At 41.0% G+C, this 17,873-nt stretch overlaps 1 protein-coding gene across 4 annotated transcripts in view; it reads right to left on the reverse strand.

Annotated features, from left to right (window-relative positions):
- The window catches only part of Gatad2b (GATA zinc finger domain containing 2B), a 77,217-nt gene that overhangs the window by 12,496 nt on the left and 46,848 nt on the right, over positions 1-17,873 (reverse strand). The window lies entirely within an intron of this gene.

Here is a 17,873-nt window from a genome sequence, read left to right on the forward strand (position 1 = left end):
CATAGGAGGGCTGGGGATTTATCTCGGTTCCACCGTCTGCCTGGCAAGTGCAAGGACCCGAGTTCAATCCCCAGTACCAAAAAGAAAAAAAAAGGAGAATCACATGCCTGGGCTCATGATGGCACACACCTGTAATCCCAGTGCTTGGGAGGCTGAGGCAGGAAGATCACTGTCAGTTTGAGGCCAGCCAGGGGTAAACACAGTGGTACATTGGTTCAGGAATGCTTCTGTTTGCAAACAATTTGATTCACAAAATTTGAAAGTGTTTGACAAAATTTTACTTTTTTTTTTTTGGTACCGGCGATGGAACTCGGGTCCTTGCACTTGTGCACCAGACGGCGAAACCAATGAGCTAAATCCCTGGCCCAAAATTTTATTTTTGTTTGCAAATTCTACAACAGATGATAAACACAACTGCGGCCATCGTTTCAGAATTGCAAAACGAATTAAGTCTGTGAACCAAGGTACCACTGTAGTGAGTTCAAGGTCAGCCTGAACTACATACTGAGGTCCTGTCTCAAAAAAATAAATAAAATCGCTTCTCAGCCTTTTGGCTAAGATCAAACGTAAAAAAATAAATAAAAATCATTTTACAACTCGTGCAAAGTTAACTTTGCTAACCTCCCAAACGATATTGCCTTAGAACATCTATATTAAAGGAGGCTGGGCCAAGGATTTAGCTCAGTGGTGCCACCACCTGCCTTGCAAGTGCAAGGTACCGAGTTCGATCCCTGGTACCAAAAAAATCCCAAAAGGTTTACCCAGTCAGCCTCAGGATCGAAAGCAAATGTCAACTACACTGAAGTGGGAGACCTCACTATGCAAGGGTAATCATCACACTCACCAGCAAGGCCCTCAAAACAAAGATCCAAGGTGACTGTACCTTCGAGGTCAAAGGCAGATGGTTCTGTTTCAGCGCTCATACCAAACCCTTCTCCTGTGTCTCGAAGTCCCTTAGGTCTCTCAAGCACATCATTAATTGGCTTATGAGTAGAGAAGTACAAGAAAGAAGAGCTTGCTAGCTGTCCTCAGTTTTGCAGACAGATTCAAAATCTTATGATATGTGGTTATTCTTCAAGAAGAGCTGCTGTTTATTCTGATATTTTCTCTACTCATGCAGCAAAATTATTAAAGGCAATCATTATTTTTCCTTTTCACTTTGTTTTTTACACTAATAAAATCTAAATGTAGATTTGGATTTTCTCTAACACCTTCAAATCTAGGGCTACTGTCTTGATAGAAAACAGTAATGATGAACTGGAAAGAAAACTGAGTAATGGTAACATAGGTTCCAAACTGTTACTTTTTTTTTTGGTTTTTTGAGACAGGGTCTCATCATGCAGTTCAGGCCGGTCTTGAACTCACTGTGTAGCCCAGGCTGACCTCAGACTTGCTGTGATCCTCCTGCCTCAGCCTCCCAAATGTTGGGATTACAGGCCTGCACCACCATGCCTGGCTAGGTCAAATATTTAATAAGTCATTTTCCCTCTTCAAGTCTTAATTTCACCTGTAAATATGAGGTGCTTAAATGGTGCTCAACAAAATTAAATTTCTGTGCACCAGGGCCACGAGATCAATAAGTATGAAACTGGATTCAGTAATTCAGACTCAAGTAATAGGATAGAAAATACTATCAATATCAATTGGCTCACTTGCAAAGAAAACTACGTATGTGCTTAAGGAATCATCAAAATAAGGGTTATTTATTATTTTCTGGTTATAACGGGAAGAAAAAGAGTACATAAAATAACTTCCAACAAAAGGGAAGATATCTTTTACAGACCAGAGCAAAAGTCAGAAGCCCAAACTCTTAATTTGTGGGTAATGTTTCTTAGTTCTTTTTTCAAACTCAGTTCTTTTTTTAAACTTAGCTCTTTTTTTTTAGCTCAGTGGCACCGTGCCTGCCTTGAAAGTGCAAGGTCCTGAGTTCGATCCCCAGTACCAAAAAAAAAGAATAGCTTTACTAAGATGTCATTCACTTACTATACAATTTACCTATTTACAATGTACAATTTGGGAGCTGGAGATGTGGCTCAGTGGTAAAGTGCTTGTGTACATACATGAGGCCTTGGGTTTGATCCCTAGTGAGCACACATGTGCATGCATCCACACATACAAGATTTAAAGTATCTGAGTCAGGGGGTTGGTGAAAGGGGAGGGAAGGAAGAAAGGAGTAATGTGGTTGGAAATCATCAAGACGTGTTATGTGCATGCAGCAATTTCCCCAAACAAACATCAATACTGTTTTACAAGCATGTACTAATTAAAAAATTCACTTTGTACATTAAAGTTTTGATAAATGCATAATAAAAAGTACATCATTTTGAAGCCAGGCGTGGTGGCACATGCCTGTAATTCCAGCACTCAGGAGGCTGAGACAGGAGGATCATCACAAGTTCGAGGCCAGACTGGGTTACATATTCAGTTCAAAACCAGCCTGAACCACACAGTGAGACCCTGTCTCAAAATAAACAAACAAACAAACAAATAAATGGTACATAATTTGAAGTTTTTAGTGTAATTTTCACTGTGCAACTATCACCACAGTTTTAGAACATTTCTATCACCCCCCCATCCCTACACACATTAGCAGTCGCTCTCCTTGGTCCTCATTCTCTGTTCTCCACTTCAGCCCAAGGAAACCACGAATCTACTTTGTCTCTACATTCACCTACTGTGGACTCCACAGAAATGGAACCCTACATGTGGTCCTTCCTGGGTGGCTTCTTTCACTCAGCACTCAGTTCTTAAGGTTCATTCATGTTGTTAGCACATACACAGCCCTCCCCAGGTCTGGAGCACTGAACCCAGGGCCTCAGACATGCTAACCAAGTGCTTCAGCACTGAGGGCCATTCCCAGACCTTCCTATCTCTTACTGCTGAAAATGGCCCACTGTATGAACATATGGTATCTTGTTTACCACGCATCAACTGAGGGACAACTGGGTTGTTTCCACTTTTTGTTATTATAAATAACACTGCTACAAACATTTGTGGGTAAGTTTTTGTGTGGAGAAAATGTTTCCAATCCTCTCAGGTATATACCTATGAGTAGAACTGCTGGGTGCTACAGTAACTCTATGTTTAATATTGAACTACCAGGGTGTTGTAAATGGCTACACCATTTTTACACTCTCATCAGCAGTGAATCAAGGTTCCAATTTCTTCATGTCCTCTTAGTTCTCCCTTAACAGCTTTAGGTATGAGATATACCACATTATTATTATTTTTTTGGTACTGGGGATCGAACTTAGGACCTTGTCCTTGCGAGGCAGGCGTCGGAACCACTGAGCTAAATCCCCAGCCCCTATACAACATATTAACATTCTTTATCTATAGATTTTTCAAAGATTTGTTATTTTGACATTTGTTACTTCCAAAGTTGATTACCTCTGAAAAAACAGCTGTAGATGCAGTGACAGGAAAGTTGAATGCTACTGAACACAAAAACTAACTCCATAGTAACAATGTCTTAGGTAACTCAATCAACACTACACACTGAGGGTATAACTAATAATAGCACAGGGAATTACAGAGCATCAGAAAAGTCTACCAATTAACTGATTACATAGATATAAAAATACTTTAAAAAGGCACTGTCCTCTTTTTTTCATTGCTGAGACAAAATATCCGACACCCCAAATTAAAGGAGGAAAGGTTTATTGTAGGTCACAGTGTGTAGAGCTTTCAGTCCATAGCCAGCTGGCTCCAAGGCAGGGTGGCATGGCAGAGGGGCATCACAGAGGAGAAACAGTCCATGGCAGGGCAGGCAGAAGGCAGCAGCACCAAGTGATGGCAGCAGCCCTCTTTCTGTCCTTTATATTCCATCCAGATTACCCACAATTTGGGTGGTGTCACCCACACCCAGGGTGGGCTTTCCCATTATCCACACCCAGAACTATGCTAAACCAATCAGTGGACTAATTTAGTAATCACACACCCTTAACCCCAGTATCACATACTTAATCCCAGAATCACACACCCTAGATCCACCCACTTCCCAAAAGCCCCACCTATGACCACATGAGGCTCTGGGGCGATGTCCAGACACAGCCATAATAGGCACACAGCAAGATATAAAAATGTAAATTAATGTACTACTGTTCTAAGTTTTGCCATAAATTATATTCATCAGTATAGAAAATAAAACAACAAAACAGTAATGGGGCTGGAATGAAGCTTGGGATGCTATCATTAACACTGGCTTCTTGAAGTGGGAATTAAACAAGCTGAAAACAGCTCACACAAACTGCTAAAAGCAGCTCAAATCTGAGGTAAACTTTTCCAGTAGATGGCTTGAGAACCCTGAACAATATGTCCACGTCTACTCGTCTTTTCTTGATCTCAGAGCTCAATTTATGTACTCTGCCATGTCAGGCTCAAAATACAAGGTAACGTGGATGAACTTTGAAATCATTATGACAAGAAAATAAATCAGACACAGGACATTAAACACTGAATGAATTCGCTTACTTATATGAGGTACCTAGAAACAAAAAAGTAGGACAAGGGCCGGGGATTTAGCTCAGTGGTTTCACTGCCTGCTGCACAAGTGCAAGGACCTGAGTTCAATCCCCGGAACCAAAAAAAAAAAGTAGGACAGAGGTTATCAGCTGTTGGGGTGGTAAGTGGAGAGTAAGGAGTCACTGTTTCATGGGAAAAAAATCTCTAAGAAGAAAATGTCTGGAATGGACAGTAGTGATAGCTGCACCACACTGTGAAGGTATTTAGAGCGCTGAATTGTACATATAAAGAGTTAAAATGGTGAATGATTTTTGCTAGGTATATTTACCACAATAAAATCTTTTTTTAAAAATTCAAGCCAAGGATGATGGCACACACTTGTAAGCCCAGCACTCGAGGGGGTGAGGCAGGATTGACATGAGTTCGAGGACACCCTGGGTTACACAGCTAGCCTGAACTGCATACTGAGACCCTGTCTCAAAGAACCAAAAAGAAGGTGCACGTGGTGGCGCACACTTGTAACCCTAGCACTTGGACCCAGGACCTCTCACACCCTAAGTGAGAATCATACCCCTAGACCAAGGAGCCACTGCCCCAGCACTTGGAAGGTCGAGGCAGGAGGATCGCTGTGAGTTCAAAGCCAGCCTGGGCTACACAGTGAGACCCTGTCTCAAACAAACAAACAAATCCAATGTGACAGAGTCTTCCTGCAAATGGGCACAAACAATCTTTTTAGGGTGATGCAATACACTAAGACTGGATTGTGGTGTTAACTGTAAGACACCCCACCTTCAAAATCCCACTAATCCTACACTTAAATTATGCTCCAATAAATATTCACTGAAAACTTGTCATACAATTTCTCTCCATGTGAGGGCACAGCAAGAGGCTAGGCTATCTGCAAACAAAGTAAAGAAGCCTCTGGAGAAGCCAAACCTGCTGATGCTTTGATCTGGGACTTTTAGCCTACATAATTGCAAGAAGATAAATTTAAATTGTTTAAGAAAAAAAATCAAAACAAACTTTTGTAAAATGAATGATGCATGTTGCCTTTTGATTCATAACCCATCTTCATTTCTTCTGTACTAATAATAACAGTGAGTACAGTTTTTTGGTCTCTCTCTCTCTCTCTTTTTTTTTTTTTTTTTTTTTTTTTTTTTTGATACCAGGGCTCCAACTCTGGACCTTGCACTTGCAGGGGAGATGGTGGAATCACTGAGCTATATCCCCAGCCTTTTGGTCTTTTTGTTTGAGACAGGGTCTCATTACAGAGTCCAGGCTGGCCTCGAACTCTTAGGGATTCTCCTGCCTCAGCTTCCCAAGCACTGTGATTACAGGCAGGCACCACCATGCCTGGCTACAGTATTTCTTCAGTACTGTACAGTCTGATACTTACTTAAAGGTAAAAGAATGCTGCCATGGCACTTTGTCAAGTGTTGCTGCTTAAATCTTGTCAACAAGTTACTTAAGTGGGTGGTACCAGCCCTACTTCCAGGTGGGAACAAGTGTCAGAGCAAAGCACCCAAGACCACAAAGCTTAGGTGGGGAACCTGGGTTGCAAGTCAGTCTATCACACCTCAAGAGTCCATCACAGTGCGCCTCCCTGCTGGAAGCCAGAAATCACAGGAGCAGGGTTGTATTTTCACACATTTGCACACTTGTCGCCCTCCAAGAGTCCCATACATAAAGCATACCCTACATGTCAAGCTCAGGGTTAAGCTCTAGGAATGAAGATTTTCTGAAAAGAAACAAAACATTTTCTGAAAATTTCATTCCAATGAGACAGATGTGCTTATAATTACAGTAAGTACTTGGACATTTACATGAACTCATTTTCTCTGCCTTCCGCTAAAGATCTTCCTCACCTTACAATGGGTACACATCCTGATAATTCCATTACAGGTTGAAAATATCTTAAGTCAAAATTAAATGCCAGGCGTGGTGGCACACACCTGTAATCTTAGCACTTTGGAGGCTGAGACAGGAGGATCACCAGAGTCCAAGGTCAGCCTGGATTACATACAAGAGCCTGAGTCTAATATACCTCACCTATTGAACATGACAACTTAGCACACTGTAGAGTACTGTTTGCCCTGTGATCTTGGGTTTGGGTGGGAACCGTGGTTCATTGTTCCTCCCAACAGCATAAGAGTATTATCATACTGCCTATCACTAGGCAAGAAAACACCTCCAAAAATTGGGGGAGGAGGTTGAAGACAGGGTCTCACTATGTAGTTCAGGCTGGCCTCAAACTTGTGGTGATCCTCCTGCCTCAGTGTGCCACTGCACCCAGCTCCAAAGATCAAATTATTATTTTTGCAGTACTGGGATCAAACTTGCCAAGTTATATCCCCAGCCCATTTTAATTTGTTTGAGACAGGGTCCCACCAAGTTGCCTAGGCTGGCCTTGAACTTGTACTCTTTCCTGATTTAGCAACCCAAAGTAGCTGGGATTAGAGGAATGTGCCACCATTTCCGGGTAAAATTTAAAACCGGAAGTGAGATTTCTACTAAATGTATACTGTTTTCATACCACTATAAAGTTGAAACATCCTGAGTTGAACAACTGTAAGTTAGGCACCATCTGTGTTCTGCTTTTCACTGTATTTCAGGAAAGAGGACTCAATTTACTCAAAGGCAAAAGCCTGGGACTCAACCTTGATTTTTCTATGACTCAAAAATTTAGGTCACTAAGCCCTATCGATTCTATTTTCTTCCTGTGAAAGCAAAGAGAAAATATTGGCACGGGTGTGTTGGTGCCAGCAGCCATCTTGCAACCATTAGGAAAGGCAGATACTTTGTACTACAGCGGAGTACAGAAGGAGCTGATTGTACATAGGTGTGCCACCATATCAAATGAGTCTAAAGCTAGACTCTATATTCCTGCTACAGAGGCCAATAAACTCTGAATGTTTGAGCTAGTATGAATTGGGTTTTCTGCACATAAAATGTAAACATCCTAATGGGAGAAAACTGTCAAAAGTCCCAACGTGAAATCAAGGTGGAGATAATTCAATGAACAGTTCGACACCTGCATACAAACAAAAGAGCGACAGCTCAGGCCAACCCTGAGGATCTAGATTTGAGCAGGAAAGGGAGTAAACGAAGTAATGTGAAGGGATGGGTAAAACTGCACAGAAGGAACAAATATACAGTTAGGAAGCAAAGGACCAAAGGTAGAGCCTAAATTTAAGGGTAAACTGTCCAGAAGAAACTAGTAGACAGAGGTAGGGTAAAAGTAGAGAGCAAGATATGTGAATAAATTAAGGTTTCAAGAAGAGAGTAATTTAACAGTGTCAGGCAAATGCAGGGGAAAAGGCCCAGCTTTACATTTGCTGCTGACTGCTGTAGGAAGCCAGAATGGCCAGATGACATGAGGCTCTAGGCCCATTCGTGCCAAGCTGTCACCTCGCCTTCAGACCAGAGCCGGTAGTAAGGCCAGTAGTGAGGCCGAGGCAGAGAGTGAGGAGGGGCGAGTGCGTGACCCAAATGAACTAACATTCACTGAGCATAATGTAGGGCTGTGCACTGGGCCACACACAAAGTCCTTTACATCTGTCCTCCCCTTTAATCCCATGAGAAGGTTACAGAAAAATGAAAGTTGTTAGTTAAGTTATAAAACCTCTACTTCTCAGAAGTGATGAAATTTAAGCCTATACTTTACAATATACACACAACTGTAATGACTTTAAAAGCTGCAACAGGGCCAGGGATGTAGCTCAGAGGCGCTATACCTGCCTGGCAAGCATAAGGTCCTGAGCTCGATTCCCAGTGACAAAAAAAAAAAAAAAGTATTTTTTAATGTATTAAAATAATTTTCGGGGCCAGGGATTTAGCTCAGTGGTTCTGTCACCTGCCTCGCAAGCGCAAGGTCCCAAGTTCGAGCCCCGGTACCAAAATAATAATAATAATTTTGGAGCAGAGCGTGGCACACACCCATCATCTCAGCACTTGGGAGACCGAGGCAAGCGGATCACCTTGAGTTTGAAGTCAGTCTGGACTACACAGCTCAAGATCCTGGTTCAAAAACTATACATTAAAAAAAAATAACAATTTTGGAAAACTTTTCATTTCAAAATCCTAAGAAGGAATAAAAGTACTTTCTTTAAAAAGAAAATACCCTTTTCATAAACTCTAATATTTAACTTTGTAAAATGTAAAGACTTTTAAATGAGTAAAAAAATCCTATGAACTCCTATAAAATCTTAAAATCAGTAAGGGGGAGGGATAAAAAGATGTATTACTAACGATAAACATAACATTAGATTTTCATTAGAAATAATACAGAGGACAGTAACATCTTTTTTTTCTTCTAGGTACCGGGGGATTGAACTCGGGACTTTGCGCTTGCGAGGCAGGCGGTGGCACCACTGAGCTAAATCCCCGGCCTGGGACAGTAACAGTAACATCTTAATTTCCACTTCAGTGCCTTCATTTTATGGGATTAGGATATTCCATTTAGCTCAGTGGCATCATGTCTGCCTTGTAAGGACAAGGTCCTGAGTTCAATCCCGGTACGACCCCCGCCCCCCCTAAAAATATATAGTTTCTATCTTCTGCTCACATTCTACTTGCTTGTTCTGTGCTTTTTCTATTTTATACCTTCTGTTGGACTGATTAGCTTTTCTTTTATTTCAGTCCTATCTTGTTTTTAATTCCTATCAAATTAGTCATTATCAATAGTGTATTACATATAGTCAGAGGTAATTTAAGTTTATCCACAATTTCAAAATTTTGCTCACCTTTCTTATTTTTTCTGATATATATCCTTTAATTCTTTTAGTAGAATACCTAATTGGTAAGCATATACAAGTCTTTGAACAGTTTCATTTCAGCTCTACTCCAAAATGAGCACAGAGTTCTAAATGCTTTGTTTTCTCTCTGTTCTTTGAAATTATTATTTCCCTGGCTTTTGTTGCTATTGAGAAGTTTAAGTCTTAATTTTCATCTCTCTGGTTGTTTTTTATGAGCTCTTTAGTGTTCCACAAAACTACAGAATCTCTAATATAGTTAATTTATCCTTTCAGAAGTCACTGTTTTTCCTAAAGTTGATAGTTCATATACTTAGAAATTTTCAGCCATTACCTCTTTGAATGCTGCTACTCTCCATTTTCTTGCTTCTATCTTAGGACAGTTATAAAATGTACCTTGGTCCATTCTCATTTCAATTTCTATCTCAATGTGTTTTGGGGTTTTTTTGGGGGGGGGGTACCAGAGATCGAACTTGGGTCCTTGCACTTGCGAGGCAGGTGGTGGAACCTCTGAGCTAAATCCCTGGGCCCCTTTTATTTTCTTTTTAAAATTTCTACCCTGTATTCTGTGTACTATCCTTCTATTATTGTTTTGGGTTTTTTTTGGTACCAAGGATCAAACTTGGGACCTTGCGCTTGCGAGGCAGGCAGCGGAAACACTGAACAAAATCCCCAGCAAAAGCCTAACTTCTTTTTTTTTTTTTTGTACAGGGGATCAAACTCAGGACCTTGTGCCTGGCAAGGCAGGCGGTGGCACCACTGAGCTAAATCCCCAGCCCTCCTTCTATTATTCTTAATTCTCTTTTCAGCTCTATTGAACACAAGGGGATCAAAATACATGATAAATGTTAGAACTTTTAAAAATTGCAATAAAAGACATACTGTCATTAATTCACCTTAGAAATATTCCTCCCTCACGTGAGACATATTTGTCTCCTCATGTTGCCACTTTCTTTCCTTTTTGGTACCAAGAATCAAATTCAGGGTCTTGTGCTTGCCTGCTAGGCAGGTGTTACACCACTGAGCTACATTGCCACCCCTATTTTTGTCACTTTGTGAAGCAGTTCTGGAAATCACCTTTCTTGAGTGCCTTTACAAGGTGTGATGAAAATACACAGCAAATGCTCCTGCCGAGTTTCATCCAATGGAAAAGAAGGCGTGCAAAAACATCATGGTGTGTTCTTCATCCACCTTATTCACTGGATCTGGCACTGAACAACTTCGTAAAGTCAAAATGACCATGAAAGGTAAAAATATTTTCACTCCGCTCAGGACACTGACACAGCCACGACATCACAACTAAAGACACTCATGAAAGAAGACTTCCAGAACTGCTCTAGAATATGGCAAGAATGCAGGGTCACTATGTTTAAAGTGAGGGGAGTATTCTGAGAATGAGTAATAGTAATTTGTCTTACTGTACCTTTAACACATACGCTGAGTTTTAAATTCTACTGATCTACTGCAGAGCTGATCACTCAGGATGCAGTACAGAGTTATCTAAGGAACTGGAAAGGAAATATTGATACCCTGGGTCCCACCTGGAAAGATCCTGACCTAACTATTTAATTCTTCTGTGAGATCTGTACATCCAATTCAAACAGCTCCCCAGGTGGCTTCATGGTCCATCAAGTGCAGAGGAAGAATCATCTCATTACCATACCAACTCAGTGCAGTGTTTCTCACCTTGAAAATTACTCCCGCAATCTCTTGTCCTATTCCAGTTACTGCCCCACTTCCCTGCACCTTTACACAGCAAAATCCCTGAAAAGAGGTCTCCATTTTCGGTCTCACTATGTATTTAACCCAGGCTGCCTCCAACTTGTGGTGATCCTCCTACCTCAGCTTCCCAAGTAAATGCTGAGATTATCTCTTGAAACCATGTCAGTCCAGATTTTCTTCCCATTTATCAATCTTCATCCCAACGGAACTTTCACCAGCATTTAAACAAATTAATATTCCTTCCTTTTCTTCTTTTTTCAGTGCCTTACAAATGCTAGGCAACTCTATCACTGTGCTACATGCCTGCCCAGTTCCTTTCTCCCTTGAACTACTTTCTTTAGCTGGCTTTCAGAACTTCATATATCTGGTTCTCCTCCCACATTCACGACCATTTATTCTCAGTTGTCTTCTCTAGTTTCTACTTTTCTTCCTATCTTCTAACTGCAGAAGTAGAGTGCTCCCATGCTTAAATATTATCTATATGTTTATTTCCTGAATTTATATTCCCATCTCTCATCGCTCCTCTAAAACTTTATATTCAAGCACCTAACTGACATCTCCATATGGATGTTGTCTTTACTTTGCACTGCTGTAACAGAATACCAGAGTGGGAAATTAATAGGCATTTTACAATGTTATGTCCAAAATGAAATTCCTGAAATCTCCAGATAAAAAATTTCTCTTCCCCTTGTTTATCATCTCAATAAACACCATCATCATTCAACAAGTTGCTCAAACCACTCTGGCATTATTCTTGATTTCTTCTTCTCATACCTTACACATATTCCATCTGTAAACAAATATATTATATTTTAATAATTTTTTTGAGACAGGGTCTTGCCATGTAGTTCAGGAAGACCTTGAACTCACTATGTGGCCCAGGATGGCCTTGAACTCACAGCAATCCTCGGGTCTCAGCTCCCAAGTGCTGTGACTACAGGCGTGCACCACCATGCCTGGGTCCAAATATATGTATTTTTTTGGTACCAGGGATCGAACTCGGGTCCTTGCGCTTGCGCAGCAGGCAGCAAAACCACTGAGGTAAATCCCCGGCCTGGCTCCAAATATATTTTAAACTTGATTCCCTGACAATACTTTCACATTACTAACTTGGGCCAATCTACCATCTCCTGCCAGTATTAATGAAATACTCTATTTTTCTTTTCTTTTCAGATGGTGTCTTGCTATGTTTCAGAGGATGGTCTTCAACTCCTAGGCTCAATGCACCAGTCTGCCTGACTTGTAATAAGTTTTAACTCTGCTTCTACTTTTGACTTCCTTCAGTCTACGTTCCATAGAGAAACTAGAGTAATCTTTTAAAAAGCTTCTATGCTTGGGCCGGGGATTTAGCTCAGTGGTTTCGCCGCCTGCTACGCAAGTGCAAGGACCTGAGTTCGATCTCCGGTACCAAAAAAAAAAAGCTTCTATGCTTAAAATGCTTTAGTGATATAAATGGCAGTTCTGTTCCCTCAAATATTTTGAAACTGTTCATGTCAAGACATGGGGTTGCCAGATGTGATGGCACACACCTGTAATCCCAGCTTCTTGGGAAGTTGAGGCAAGAGGATAGCAAGTTGGAGGCCAGTCTGGCAACTGAGACCATACCTCAAAATATAAAATTTTTAAAGGGATATGGATGTGGTTAGCAGTAGAGCGCTTACCTAGCATATGCAAGACCCTGGGTTCAATTCCTAGTACTGCAAAACGAGGACATGTGGTTTGTGTCCTCCTCCATCACATCTGAATGGGTTTGTGACTGTCTCAACTGGTGGAGTAAAGAAATGATGTTGTGTGATTTCTCCCACAGAGTCATAAAAAGCAATGGACTATCTGTCTGCTTTCTGGAACACTCAAGCTTAGATTAAGTACAACTACTCCGAGGCTGCCATACTGTGGAGGAAGCAAAACCCCAGGGAGAGGCCACAAGCAGACACTACAACTGGCAGTCCTGTTCTTCTCAATGATCTCAGTCCAGATACCAGACATGTTATACTTCTTCATGGTAATCACCACCACCTGGCATATTATGTTATTTGTTGCTCTGCTTCCCACTCACTAAAATGTAAGGCCCAAGGCCAGGGATTTAGTTCAGTGGTTCCGCCACCTGCCCTGAAAGCACAAGGACCTGAGTTTGATCACCGGTATAAAAAAAAAAATGTAAGCCCCACCTGGCATGGAGACACAATGCCTATAATTCCAGCTGAGGCAGAAGGACCACAAGTTTGAGCCCAACCTGGGCAATTTAGTGATCCAGCAATGTAGCTCCATGCAAAGATCTCCCCTCCACGCCATCCCCCCAAGACAGGGCTTTGTCCTCATTTGTTCAGTGTCTGGCCTATAATAACCACTAGATAAACATACAGATAAAAGGTCACATTCTGCATCACTACATGTTCTATTTGGTTCCTTTTCATATCTGCCTCCCTTAAACTATTTTTATTTCTCTTTTCAAATCTTTGTATTTAACATTTTTTTGAGACCAGATCTCATTATCTTGTCTTGTCTCAAGCTCAAGATCCTCCTGACCTCAACCTCCCAAGTAACATTTTTTTTCCCCAAGCAGTATTAAAAACTTTTTTTCCGTTGTGTGTACAGGATTGAATCTAGGGCCTCACACATGCTAGGCAAGCACTCTAGCACTGAGCTAGCCCTTTTTATTATCAGACTGGGTTGTACTAAGTTGTCCAGGCTGACATCATGTTTGATCTCCTGCCTCTGCCTCCTAATCAGCTGGGATTAAAAGTGTGCCTACCATACCGGATTTTTTTTTTTGGTACCGGGGATCGAACTCGGGTCCTTGCACTTGCACAGCAGGCAGCGAAACCACTGAGCTAAATCCCCGACCCTTTAATACTTTTAAATATACATTTTATGGCTTATAGCTAATAGATATATTATCTAAGGCTTTTGAAGATTTAGTACTGTTGCTTATTGTAACTGTGCTCCTGTTCATGATAAACTTTCTTCTCATGTTTTTTGTCATTTTTGATTGTGAGTCTTGTCTTCAGTAGAATTTTATCTGTAGAAATCCTATGTGGAGAACCAAGATACATCATGTACAAGTACAAACACCCAATGATAAATGTAAATGTATTGTATACCTAAAATGTACCAATTAATATATGAAAAATAAATAACAAGAGCAAAAAAAAAAAAAAAAAAGAAATCCTATGTAGCTTAATTTGTGAACTTGTTCCTACAAAGCAGTTATGTTTTTGTTTTTTTCCAGTACTAGGGACTGAACTCAGCCCTTTAAACTGAACTGTTTCCTATGCCCTTTTGAAAAAAAATGTATTCTGAAATAAGGTCTTACTAAATTGCTAATCTGCCTATGCATGCCAAGCATGGTGGCAAACCCCTGTAATCCCAGCATGGGGTGGAGGGGTGGGTGCTGAGGCAGGAGGATCACTGCAAGTTGGAAGCCAGCCTGGGCTACACAGTAAGTTCAAGACCAGCCTGAACTACACAGTGAGACCCTGCCCCCCCCCCAAAAAATCCAGGGCAGGGATTTAGCTCAGTGGTTCTGCTATCTGCCCCGCAGGTGATCCCCGGTACCCAAAAAAAACAAAACAAAAACAAAAACAAAAAAACCAAAATCGGGCTGAGGATGTAGCTCAGTGGCATTGCGCCTGCCTGGCAAGCACAAGTTCCTGAGTTCGATCCCTGGTACCAAAAAAACAAAAACAAAAACAAAAAAAACCCAAAATCCCTGGGCTGATCTCAAATTTGCAATCTTTCTGCCTCAGTCTCCCTGTCTCCCAAAGTGCTAGGATAATAGTAGTGTACCACCTTGACAACCTCCAGAGTACAGTACTTTTTCATTTGCTTCTGCCAATTTCCGTAATGGTATAAAAAGTCTTCAGGTTTTTTTCTTGGTGATGATAAGGATCAAATCCAGGGTCTCTCAAACTCTACCACCGAGCTCCATCTCCAACTCCTACATTTGTTTTTATATTTATTTCTCAACACACCCATATAATGCAAAGGTTCCAATTTCTCCACATTCTTGCCAACTTTTTTTTTTTTTTTTTGCAATAGCTATCCTGACAGGTATGGGATGACATTTCACAGTGGGTTTTTGTTTTTGTAGTACTAAGGATTGAAGGCAGGGGTGTTCTCACCACTGAGTGACATCCTAACGGCATTTATAAAACTTTTACTTTGAGATAGGCTCTGGGTAAACTTGAATGTGCAGTCCTCTTTGGCTCATTCTTTCTCAGTTCTGGGATTACAGGTATGTATCACCACACCCAGCTTTTCACGGTGGATTTGATGATTAGTAATGCCCAGCACCCTTTCACATAACTGTTGTCTATTTGAGTTTCTTCTTCACAGAAATCTCTATTTAGGCTCTTTGCTTTTAACAACAAACAAAACAAAAACAAAAACAAAACCCCCACTAGGATCTCACTATGTAGCTCAGGCTGGCCTCAAATTCACAATCATCCTGCCTCAGACTCAAAAGTGCCAGGATTATAGGTATATGCCACCAGGCCCAGTGTTTGTCCATTTAAAAAATCGGGTTACTTGTTCTTTTGTCATTGAGTAGTATGATTTTCTTATACTATATATTGGACTTTAACACCTTAGCAAACATATGGCACACAAATATTTTCTCCTATTCCCCAGGCTGCCTTGATACTCCGCTGATTGTTTCCTTTGTTGTGCAGAAGGCTGTTAGGTCCCCATTTATTTTTGTTTTTGTCACCTGTGCTTTTGGGGCCTACTTGTGAAATCACAGCCAAGACCAATGCTATGAAGCTTTCTCCTTATGTTTTTTATTTTCCATGAGCTTTCCTGTTTAAGTGCCTTTAATCCATTTTAAGTTGAGTTTTATGTATGGCCCAAAACAAGGGTCCAATTTCATTCTTTTGCCTGTGGATATTCAGTTCTTCCAACACCATTTGTTAAACAGAATGGATTACCTTGTCATCATTGTGTATTCTTGAACCCATACTTGAATTTTCAGAAGATATTCCCATCTACATCTAGCCAGAACCTAGACTAAGCAAAGTTTCCTTGTTTTCCTGAACTAGTAGATGAAATTCTTTTGTCTCACCTTTTTCTTATAAGCCTTTAAGACTTAACTGCTTTCTATGGGGATTCTCCTGCTTCATACAGTCTCCAAATTTTGTCTTTGGAACCCCTTGTGAGCATTAAAAATAAGCCATCAACACCGCCTGCCTCACAAGCACAAGATCCGGAGTTCAATACCCGGTACCAAAAAAACAAAAAACACTAAGCTATCAGGTTACTGAGACTCACAAAGCACTCAGAATTCCCATAAGTATTAAGCCACAGGCATAGTGATCATTTTTGGTTCCTTTTTCTTTTCTTTTTTTCCCCCTCGTACCAGGGATCAAACTCAGGACCTTGCACTTACCAAGCAGGTACAGCAACACTGAGCTACATCCCTGGCCCTCCTTTTTCGTTTATCATCCCTGAGGATTTTCATCTTTCCGACTCAGCTAGTTATGTATTTAAAACGGAGTTTGTTGCTGGGGCTGTGATAGATACATGCCTGTAATCTCAACTACTAGGGAGGCTGAGGCATGAGGATCCTAAATTCCAGACCAAATCAGGACCTGTGGCAATCCTTCCACCTGAGCCTCCAGGATTATAGGCACGCGCCACCATGAATGGCTACTAGTAGGTGTTTTGAATCGGAGCAGCAGAAGGGCTTTTATATTTAAGGGTATTTGGTCTGTTATATTGCTGGTATAAAAAATGATGGTCTGGAAGTTTAAAATGTATTTCTATTAATAATCAGTTCAGTATTTTTCAAAAAAGGTAGGAGACACAATTCCAAATAAAATAGCTCTACAAGATACTAACTGGAAAGGATTAACAACAAAAAGATCTTGCTGTTACCTTAACTTACTCTAGGGATTAAAACTTGGCACTGTAAAGAGTGAGATATCAGATATTGTGTGCCTCTTGGTGTTATGCAGTATGAAGTATACAGCTTCATACTAGGAAATATTTTTGCCTAAAACAACCTTTATATTAAAATCTAGTTTATGGGAAATACAGATAATTAGAGAAAAAGTTAAACGACACAACACAAAAACAATCTGACAGTGGTGACAAATGCTGTAATCCCAGCACTTGGGGGCTGAGGCAGGAGGATCGCTTTGAGTTCAAGGCCAGCCTGGGCCACATAGCCAGATCCTGTCTCAAAAACAAACAAACAAACAAACAAGTGCAAGGGCCCAAGTTCGATCCCGGTACCAAAAAAAAAAAGTAACGGCAACAAACAAAAAAACCCCAAATCTGACAAATCCATAATCAAAGAATACTGTACATTTTAAATCAACAAGCTTGGTCTCCTCAAAACCTTGTTATGCAAGGGGGGGAGGGGTCCATATAGACTGTTCTAGGTTAAGAGAGATTTACAGACCTAACCAAATCCAATGTATGATTTCTAACTGCATCTGGGTTTAAAAAGAACTATAAGCTAGGCCTAGCACTTGAAAGGTTGAGGTGGGAGGATCACATGAGCTCAGAAATTCAGACTGGTCACCACAGTAAGATCACAACTCTAAATGAATGTATGAAGGCATGACTAAAATTAAAATTGAGGGCCAGGGATTTAGTCCAGTGGTTCCGCCGCCTGCCTTGCAAGTGCAAGGTTCCAAGTTTGATCCCTGGTACCAAAAAAAAATTTTTTTTTTAAATTGGCTCCAGAGGCTGGGTGTGGTGGTACACGCTGTGATCCTAGCACTTGACAGGCTGAGGCCAAAAGAACTGGCCGTGCCAAGTTCAATGCCAGCCTGAGCTACACAGTGAGTTCAAGACCAGTCTGAACTACACAGCAAGACCCTGTCTCAAAAACAAAATCAAGGGCTGGGGATTTAGTTCAGTGGCACCCTACCCGCCTGGCAAGCACAAGGTCCTGGATACAATTCCTGGTACCAAAACCCGCCCCAAATCCAA

This window comes from Heterocephalus glaber, unplaced genomic scaffold, assembly GCF_053883595.1.
Source record: "Heterocephalus glaber isolate CG9 unplaced genomic scaffold, H.glaber_assembly_v1.0 deba00001795, whole genome shotgun sequence".
Classification (NCBI taxonomy): domain Eukaryota; kingdom Metazoa; phylum Chordata; class Mammalia; order Rodentia; family Bathyergidae; genus Heterocephalus; species Heterocephalus glaber.